We start from the raw sequence: 10000 nt of genomic DNA on the forward strand, positions 1-10000 counted from the left end.
ACTTCAAAGCCTTCAATAGCCTAGAAACATCTGAAAAAGCAGTAGTGCGGTAACACTGTTGAACTCACTTGCGTTTGCTTCCTTTCTAACTGGAGGAATGCATTTTCAGCCTTCTGCTGCCATCATTAAATATTCAGCTCGAATGCAGCAACAATTCTTCTTCTTTTTAAATCAAATTCAGGAAAAGGATTTCTTGCCAGGAGAAATGTTCTTTATGAAATCTCTTGGACATTTTCATCCAAAATTATCCACTTTTTCATGGTAGCATGGCCGAGCGGTCTAAGGCGCTGGATTAAGCCTCCAGTCTCTTTGGAGGCGTGGGTTCGAATTCCACTGCTGCCAGTTTTGAACTTTGAAAGCTCTCAAGATGCTTGGTAAACCTTTTAGTGGTCAGAAGAAGTTGCTTTTGATGATGCTCAGAAATTGACTTCTTGGCCTTTTCTGAAACTGAACAAACTGTATGAGAAAAGGCTTTTGATAATATTCCCAAGATGTTATGGCACAGATTAAGCTACCCTGATGCGCTAGCTAAGTAGACATTAGGCGCACTCCACGATCTTGCACTTCAAAGCCTTCAATAGCCTAGAAACATCTGAAAAAGCAGTAGTGCGGTAATACTGTTGAACTCACTTGCGTTTGCTTCCTTTCTAACTGGAGGAATGCATTTTCAGCCTTCTGCTGCCATCATTAAATATTCAGCTCGAATGCAGCAACAATTCTTCTTTTTAAATCAAATTCTGGAAAAGGATTTCTTGCCAGGAGAAATGTTCTTTATGAAATCTCTTGGACATTTTGATCCAAAATTATCCACTTTTTCATGGTAGCATGGCCGAGCGGTCTAAGGCGCTGGATTAAGGCTCCAGTCTCTTTGGAGGCGTGGGTTTGAATCCCACTGCTGCCAGTTTTTAACTTTGAAAGCTCTCAAGTTGCTTTCTGAACATTTTAGTGGTCAGAAGAAGTTGCTTTTGATGATGCTCAGAAATGGACTTCTTGGCCTTTTCTGAAACTGAACAAACTGTATGAGAAAAGGCTTTTGATGATATTCCCAAAATGTTTTGGCACAGATTAAGCTACCCTGATGCGCTAGCTAAGTAGACATTAGGCACACTCCACGATCTTGCACTTCAAAGCCTTCAATAGCCTAGAAACATCTGAAAAAGCAGTAGTGCGGTAATACTGTTGAACTCACTTGCGTTTGCTTCCTTTCTAACTGGAGGAATGCATTTTCAGCCTTCTGCTGCTATCATTAAATATTCAGCTCGAATGCAGCAACAATTCTTCTTTTTAAATCAAATTCAGGAAAAGGATTTCTTGCCAGGAGAAATGTTCTTTATGAAATCTCTTGGACATTTTGATCCAAAATTATCCACTTTTTCATGGTAGCATGGCCGAGCGGTCTAAGGCACTGGCTTAAGGCTCCAGTCTCTTTGGAGGCGTGGGTTCGAATCCCACTGCTGCCAGTTTTCAACTTTGAAAGCTCTCAAGTTGCTTTCTGAACATTTTAGTGGTCAGAAGAAGTTGCTTTTGATGATGCTCAGAAATGGACTTCTTGGCCTTTTCTGAAACTGAACAAACTGTATGAGAAAAGGCTTTTGATAATATTCCCAAGATGTTATGGCACAGATTAAGCTACCCTGATGCGCTAGCTAAGTAGACATTAGGAGCACTCCACGATCTTGCACTTCAAAGCCTTCAATAGCCTAGAAACATCTGAAAAAGCAGTAGTGCGGTAATACTGTTGAACTCACTTGCGTTTGCTTCCTTTCTAACTGGAGGAATGCATTTTCAGCCTTCTGCTGCCATCATTAAATATTCAGCTCGAATGCAGCAACAATTCTTCTTCTTTTTAAATCAAATTCAGGAAAAGGATTTCTTGCCAGGAGAAATGTTCTTTATGAAATCTCTTGGACATTTTCATCCAAAATTATCCACTTTTCCATGGTAGCATGGCCGAGCGGTCTAAGGCGCTGGATTAAGCCTCCAGTCTCTTTGGAGGCGTGGGTTCGAATCCAACTGCTGCCAGTTTTGAACTTTGAAAGCTCTCAAGATGCTTGGTAAACCTTTTAGTGGTCAGAAGAACTTGCTTTTGATGATGCTCAGAAATGGACTTCTTGGCCTTTTCTGAAACTGAACAAACTGTATGAGAAAAGGCTTTTGATAATATTCCCAAGATGTTATGGCACAGATTAAGCTACCCTGATGCGCTAGCTAAGTAGACATTAGGCGCACTGCACGATCTTGCACTTCAAAGCCTTCAATAGCCTAGAAACATCTGAAAAAGCAGTAGTGCGGTAATACTGTTGAACTCACTTGCGTTTGCTTCCTTTCTAACTGGAGGAATGCATTTTCAGCCTTCTGCTGCCATCATTAAATATTCAGCTCGAATGCAGCAACAATTCTTCTTTTTAAATCAAATTCTGGAAAAGGATTTCTTGCCAGGAGAAATGTTCTTTATGAAATCTCTTGGACATTTTGATCCAAAATTATCCACTTTTTCATGGTAGCATGGCCGAGCGGTCTAAGGCGCTGGATTAAGGCTCCAGTCTCTTTGGAGGCGTGGGTTTGAATCCCACTGCTGCCAGTTTTCAACTTTGAAAGCTCTCAAGTTGCTTTCTGAACATTTTAGTGGTCAGAAGAAGTTGCTTTTGATGATGCTCAGAAATGGACTTCTTGGCCTTTTCTGAAACTGAACAAACTGTATGAGAAAAGGCTTTTGATGATATTCCCAAAATGTTTTGGCACAGATTAAGCTACCCTGATGCGCTAGCTAAGTAGACATTAGGCACACTCCACGATCTTGCACTTCAAAGCCTTCAATTGCCTAGAAACATCTGAAAAAGCAGTAGTGCGGTAACACTGTTGAACTCACTTGCGTTTGCTTCCTTTCTAACTGGAGGAATGCATTTTCAGCCTTCTGCTGCCATCATTAAATATTCAGCTCGAATGCAGCAACAATTCTTCTTCTTTTTAAATCAAATTCAGGAAAAGGATTTCTTGCCAGGAGAAATGTTCTTTATGAAATCTCTTGGACATTTTCATCCAAAATTATCCACTTTTTCATGGTAGCATGGCCGAGCGGTCTAAGGCGCTGGATTAAGCCTCCAGTCTCTTTGGAGGCGTGGGTTCGAATTCCACTGCTGCCAGTTTTGAACTTTGAAAGCTCTCAAGTTGCTTTCTGAACATTTTAGTGGTCAGAAGAAGTTGCTTTTGATGATGCTCAGAAATGGACTTCTTGGCCTTTTCTGAAACTGAACAAACTGTATGAGAAAAGGCTTTTGATAATATTCCCAAGATGTTATGGCACAGATTAAGCTACCCTGATGCGCTAGCTAAGTAGACATTAGGAGCACTCCACGATCTTGCACTTCAAAGCCTTCAATAGCCTAGAAACATCTGAAAAAGCAGTAGTGCGGTAATACTGTTGAACTCACTTGCGTTTGCTTCCTTTCTAACTGGAGGAATGCATTTTCAGCCTTCTGCTGCCATCATTAAATATTCAGCTCGAATGCAGCAACAATTCTTCTTCTTTTTAAATCAAATTCAGGAAAAGGATTTCTTGCCAGGAGAAATGTTCTTTATGAAATCTCTTGGACATTTTCATCCAAAATTATCCACTTTTCCATGGTAGCATGGCCGAGCGGTCTAAGGCGCTGGATTAAGGCTCCAGTCTCTTTGGAGGCGTGGGTTCGAATCCAACTGCTGCCAGTTTTGAACTTTGAAAGCTCTCAAGATGCTTGGTAAACCTTTTAGTGGTCAGAAGAACTTGCTTTTGATGATGCTCAGAAATGGACTTCTTGGCCTTTTCTGAAACTGAACAAACTGTATGAGAAAAGGCTTTTGATAATATTCCCAAGATGTTATGGCACAGATTAAGCTACCCTGATGCGCTAGCTAAGTAGACATTAGGCGCATTGCACGATCTTGCACTTCAAAGCCTTCAATAGCCTAGAAACATCTGAAAAAGCAGTAGTGCGGTAATACTGTTGAACTCACTTGCGTTTGCTTCCTTTCTAACTGGAGGAATGCATTTTCAGCCTTCTGCTGCCATCATTAAATATTCAGCTCGAATGCAGCAACAATTCTTCTTTTTAAATCAAATTCTGGAAAAGGATTTCTTGCCAGGAGAAATGTTCTTTATGAAATCTCTTGGACATTTTGATCCAAAATTATCCACTTTTTCATGGTAGCATGGCCGAGCGGTCTAAGGCGCTGGATTAAGGCTCCAGTCTCTTTGGAGGCGTGGGTTTGAATCCCACTGCTGCCAGTTTTCAACTTTGAAAGCTCTCAAGTTGCTTTCTGAACATTTTAGTGGTCAGAAGAAGTTGCTTTTGATGATGCTCAGAAATGGACTTCTTGGCCTTTTCTGAAACTGAACAAACTGTATGAGAAAAGGCTTTTGATGATATTCCCAAAATGTTTTGGCACAGATTAAGCTACCCTGATGCGCTAGCTAAGTAGACATTAGGCACACTCCACGATCTTGCACTTCAAAGCCTTCAATAGCCTAGAAACATCTGAAAAAGCAGTAGTGCGGTAACACTGTTGAACTCACTTGCGTTTGCTTCCTTTCTAACTGGAGGAATGCATTTTCAGCCTTCTGCTGCCATCATTAAATATTCAGCTCGAATGCAGCAACAATTCTTCTTCTTTTTAAATCAAATTCAGGAAAAGGATTTCTTGCCAGGAGAAATGTTCTTTATGAAATCTCTTGGACATTTTCATCCAAAATTATCCACTTTTTCATGGTAGCATGGCCGAGCGGTCTAAGGCGCTGGATTAAGCCTCCAGTCTCTTTGGAGGCGTGGGTTCGAATTCCACTGCTGCCAGTTTTGAACTTTGAAAGCTCTCAAGATGCTTGGTAAACCTTTTAGTGGTCAGAAGAAGTTGCTTTTGATGATGCTCAGAAATTGACTTCTTGGCCTTTTCTGAAACTGAACAAACTGTATGAGAAAAGGCTTTTGATAATATTCCCAAGATGTTATGGCACAGATTAAGCTACCCTGATGCGCTAGCTAAGTAGACATTAGGCGCACTCCACGATCTTGCACTTCAAAGCCTTCAATAGCCTAGAAACATCTGAAAAAGCAGTAGTGCGGTAATACTGTTGAACTCACTTGCGTTTGCTTCCTTTCTAACTGGAGGAATGCATTTTCAGCCTTCTGCTGCCATCATTAAATATTCAGCTCGAATGCAGCAACAATTCTTCTTTTTAAATCAAATTCTGGAAAAGGATTTCTTGCCAGGAGAAATGTTCTTTATGAAATCTCTTGGACATTTTGATCCAAAATTATCCACTTTTTCATGGTAGCATGGCCGAGCGGTCTAAGGCGCTGGATTAAGGCTCCAGTCTCTTTGGAGGCGTGGGTTTGAATCCCACTGCTGCCAGTTTTCAACTTTGAAAGCTCTCAAGTTGCTTTCTGAACATTTTAGTGGTCAGAAGAAGTTGCTTTTGATGATGCTCAGAAATGGACTTCTTGGCCTTTTCTGAAACTGAACAAACTGTATGAGAAAAGGCTTTTGATGATATTCCCAAAATGTTTTGGCACAGATTAAGCTACCCTGATGCGCTAGCTAAGTAGACATTAGGCACACTCCACGATCTTGCACTTCAAAGCCTTCAATAGCCTAGAAACATCTGAAAAAGCAGTAGTGCGGTAATACTGTTGAACTCACTTGCGTTTGCTTCCTTTCTAACTGGAGGAATGCATTTTCAGCCTTCTGCTGCTATCATTAAATATTCAGCTCGAATGCAGCAACAATTCTTCTTTTTAAATCAAATTCAGGAAAAGGATTTCTTGCCAGGAGAAATGTTCTTTATGAAATCTCTTGGACATTTTGATCCAAAATTATCCACTTTTTCATGGTAGCATGGCCGAGCGGTCTAAGGCGCTGGCTTAAGGCTCCAGTCTCTTTGGAGGCGTGGGTTCGAATCCCACTGCTGCCAGTTTTCAACTTTGAAAGCTCTCAAGTTGCTTTCTGAACATTTTAGTGGTCAGAAGAAGTTGCTTTTGATGATGCTCAGAAATGGACTTCTTGGCCTTTTCTGAAACTGAACAAACTGTATGAGAAAAGGCTTTTGATAATATTCCCAAGATGTTATGGCACAGATTAAGCTACCCTGATGCGCTAGCTAAGTAGACATTAGGAGCACTCCACGATCTTGCACTTCAAAGCCTTCAATAGCCTAGAAACATCTGAAAAAGCAGTAGTGCGGTAATACTGTTGAACTCACTTGCGTTTGCTTCCTTTCTAACTGGAGGAATGCATTTTCAGCCTTCTGCTGCCATCATTAAATATTCAGCTCGAATGCAGCAACAATTCTTCTTCTTTTTAAATCAAATTCAGGAAAAGGATTTCTTGCCAGGAGAAATGTTCTTTATGAAATCTCTTGGACATTTTCATCCAAAATTATCCACTTTTCCATGGTAGCATGGCCGAGCGGTCTAAGGCGCTGGATTAAGCCTCCAGTCTCTTTGGAGGCGTGGGTTCGAATCCAACTGCTGCCAGTTTTGAACTTTGAAAGCTCTCAAGATGCTTGGTAAACCTTTTAGTGGTCAGAAGAAGTTGCTTTTGATGATGCTCAGAAATGGACTTCTTGGCCTTTTCTGAAACTGAACAAACTGTATGAGAAAAGGCTTTTGATAATATTCCCAAGATGTTATGGCACAGATTAAGCTACCCTGATGCGCTAGCTAAGTAGACATTAGGCGCACTCCACGATCTTGCACTTCAAAGCCTTCAATAGCCTAGAAACATCTGAAAAAGCAGTAGTGCGGTAATACTGTTGAACTCACTTGCGTTTGCTTCCTTTCTAACTGGAGGAATGCATTTTCAGCCTTCTGCTGCCATCATTAAATATTCAGCTCGAATGCAGCAACAATTCTTCTTTTTAAATCAAATACTGGAAAAGGACTTCTTGCCAGGAGAAATGTTCTTTATGAAATCTCTTGGACATTTTGATCCAAAATTATCCACTTTTTCATGGTAGCATAGCCGAGCGGTCTAAGGCGCTGGATTAAGGCTCCAGTCTCTTTGGAGCCGTGGGTTCGATTCCCACTGCTGCCAGTTTTCAACTTTGAAAGCTCTCAAGTTGCTTTCTGAACATTTTAGTGGTCAGAAGAAGTTGCTTTTGATGATGCTCAGAAATGGACTTCTTGGCCTTTTCTGAAACTGAACAAACTGTATGAGAAAAGGCTTTTGATAATATTCCCAAGATGTTATGGCACAGATTAAGCTACCCTGATGCGCTAGCTAAGTAGACATTAGGCGTACTCCACGATCTTGCACTTCAAAGCCATCAATAGCCTAGGAACATCTGAAAAAGCAGTAGTGCGGTAATACTGTTGAACTCACTTGCGTTTGCTTCCTTTCTAACTGTAGGAATGCATTTTCAGCCTTCTGCTGCTATCATTAAATATTCAGCTCGAATGCAGCAATAATTCTTCTTTTTAAATCAAATACTGGAAAAGGACTTCTTGCCAGGACAAATGTTCTTTATGAAATCTCTTGGACATTTTCATCCAAAATTATCCACTTTTCCATGGTAGCATGGCCGAGCGGTCTAAGGCGCTGGATTAAGCCTCCAGTCTCTTTGGAGGCGTGGGTTCGAATCCCACTGCTGCCAGTTTTGAACTTTGAAAGCTCTCAAGATGCTTGGTAAACCTTTTAGTGGTCAGAAGAAGTTGCTTTTGATGATGCTCAGAAATGGACTTCTTGGCCTTTTCTGAAACTGAACAAACTGCATGAGAAAAGGACTTTGATGATATTCCCAAAATGTTTTGGCACAGATTAAGCTACCCTGATGTGCTAGCTAAGTAGACATTAGGCGCACTCCACGATCTTGCACTTCAAAGCCTTCAATAGCCTAGGAACATCTGAAAAAGCAGTAGTGCGGTAATACTGTTGAACTCACTTGCGTTTGCTTCCTTTCTAACTGGAGGAATGCATTTTCAGCCTTCTGCTGCCATCATTAAATACTCAGCTCGAATGCAGCAACAATTCTTCTTCTTTTTAAATCAAATTCAGGAAAAGGATTTCTTGCCAGGAGAAATGTTCTTTATGAAATGTCTTGGACATTTTGATCCAAAATTATCCACTTTTTCATGGTAGCATGGCCGAGCGGTCTAAGGCGCTGGATTAAGGCTCCAGTCTCTTTGGAGGCGTGGGTTCGAATCCCACTGCTGCCAGTTTTGAACTTTGAAAGCTCTCAAGATGCTTGGTAAACCTTTTAGTGGTCAGAAGAACTTGCTTTTGATGATGCTCAGAAATGGACTTCTTGGCCTTTTCTGAAACTGAACAAACTGTATGAGAAAAGGCTTTTGATAATATTCCCAAGATGTTATGGCACAGATTAAGCTACCCTGATGCGCTAGCTAAGTAGACATTAGGCGCACTGCACGATCTTGCACTTCAAAGCCTTCAATAGCCTAGAAACATCTGAAAAAGCAGTAGTGCGGTAATACTGTTGAACTCACTTGCGTTTGCTTCCTTTCTAACTGGAGGAATGCATTTTCAGCCTTCTGCTGCTATGATTAAATATTCAGCTCGAATGCAGCAACAATTCTTCTTTTTAAATCAAATTCAGGAAAAGGATTTCTTGCCAGGAGAAATGTTCTTTATGAAATCTCTTGGTCATTTTGATCCAACTGTATCTACTTTTTCATGGTAGCATGGCCGAGCGGTCCAAGGCGCTGGATTTAGGCTCCAGTCTCTTTGGAGGCGTGGGTTTGAATCCCACTGCTGCCAGTTTTGAACTTTGAAAGCTCTCAAGATGCGTGGTAAACCTTTTAGTGGTCAGAAGAACTTGCTTTTGATGATGCTCAGAAATGGACTTCTTGGCCTTTTCTGAAACTGAACAAACTGTATGAGAAAAGGCCTTTGATGATATTCCCAAGATGTTTTGGCACAGATTAAGCTACCCTGATGTGCTAGCTAAGTAGACATTAGGCGCACTCCACGATCTTGCACTTCAAAGCCTTCAATAGCCTAGGAACATCTGAAAAAGCAGTAGTGCGGTAATACTGTTGAACTCACTTGCGTTTGCTTCCTTTCTAACTGGAGGAATGCATTTTCAGCCTTCTGCTGCCATCATTAAATATTCAGCTCGAATGCAGCAACAATTCTTCTTCTTTTTAAATCAAATTCAGGAAAAGGATTTCTTGCCAGGAGAAATGTTCTTTATGAAATCTCTTGGACATTTTGATCCAAAATTATCCACTTTTTCATGGTAGCATGGCCGAGCGGTCTAAGGTGCTGGATTAAGGCTCCAGTCTCTTTGGAGGCGTGGGTTCGAATCCCACTGCTGCCAGTTTTCAACTTTGAAAGCTCTCAAGTTGCTTTCTGAACATTTTAGTGGTCAGAAGAAGTTGCTTTTGATGATGCTCAGAAATGGACTTCTTGGCCTTTTCTGAAACTGAACAAACTGTATGAGAAAAGGCTTTTGATAATATTCCCAAGATGTTATGGCACAGATTAAGCTACCCTGATGCGCTAGCTAAGTAGACATTAGGCGTACTCCACGATCTTACACTTCAAAGCCTTCAATAGCCTAGAAACATCTGAAAAAGCAGTAGTGCGGTAATACTGTTGAACTCACTTGCGTTTGCTTCCTTTCTAACTGGAGGAATGCATTTTCAGCCTTCTGCTGCTATCATTAAATATTCAGCTCGAATGCAGCAACAATTCTTCTTTTTAAATCAAATTCAGGAAAAGGACTTCTTGCCAGGAGAAATGTTCTTTATGAAATCTCTTGGTCATTTTGATCCAAATGTATCTACTTTTTCATGGTAGCATGGCCGAGCGGTCTAAGGCGCTGGATTTAGGCTCCAGTCTCTTTGGAGGCGTGGGTTCGAATCCCACTGCTGCCAGTTTTCAACTTTGAAAGCTCTCAAGTTGCTTTCTGAACATTTTAGTGGTCAGAAGAAGTTGCTTTTGATGATGCTCAGAAATGGACTTCTTGGCCTTTTCTGAAACTGAACAAACTGTATGAGAAAAGGCCTTT

General features: G+C 41.0%; 2 non-coding genes across 2 annotated transcripts; both read left to right on the plus strand.

Annotated features, from left to right (window-relative positions):
* Positions 1-8104: 8104 nt before the first annotated feature.
* On the plus strand, positions 8105-8186 carry TRNAL-AAG (transfer RNA leucine (anticodon AAG)). Its single transcript has one exon. It is a non-coding gene; the product is annotated as a tRNA-Leu (tRNA).
* A 1598-nt stretch (positions 8187-9784) lies between these two features.
* On the plus strand, positions 9785-9866 carry TRNAL-UAG (transfer RNA leucine (anticodon UAG)). Its single transcript has one exon. It is a non-coding gene; the product is annotated as a tRNA-Leu (tRNA).
* The last annotated feature ends 134 nt before the right edge of the window (positions 9867-10000 follow it).

The sequence above is a fragment of the Eleutherodactylus coqui genome, chromosome 13 (assembly GCF_035609145.1).
Source record: "Eleutherodactylus coqui strain aEleCoq1 chromosome 13, aEleCoq1.hap1, whole genome shotgun sequence".
In the NCBI taxonomy this organism is placed as follows: Eukaryota; Metazoa; Chordata; class Amphibia; order Anura; family Eleutherodactylidae; genus Eleutherodactylus; species Eleutherodactylus coqui.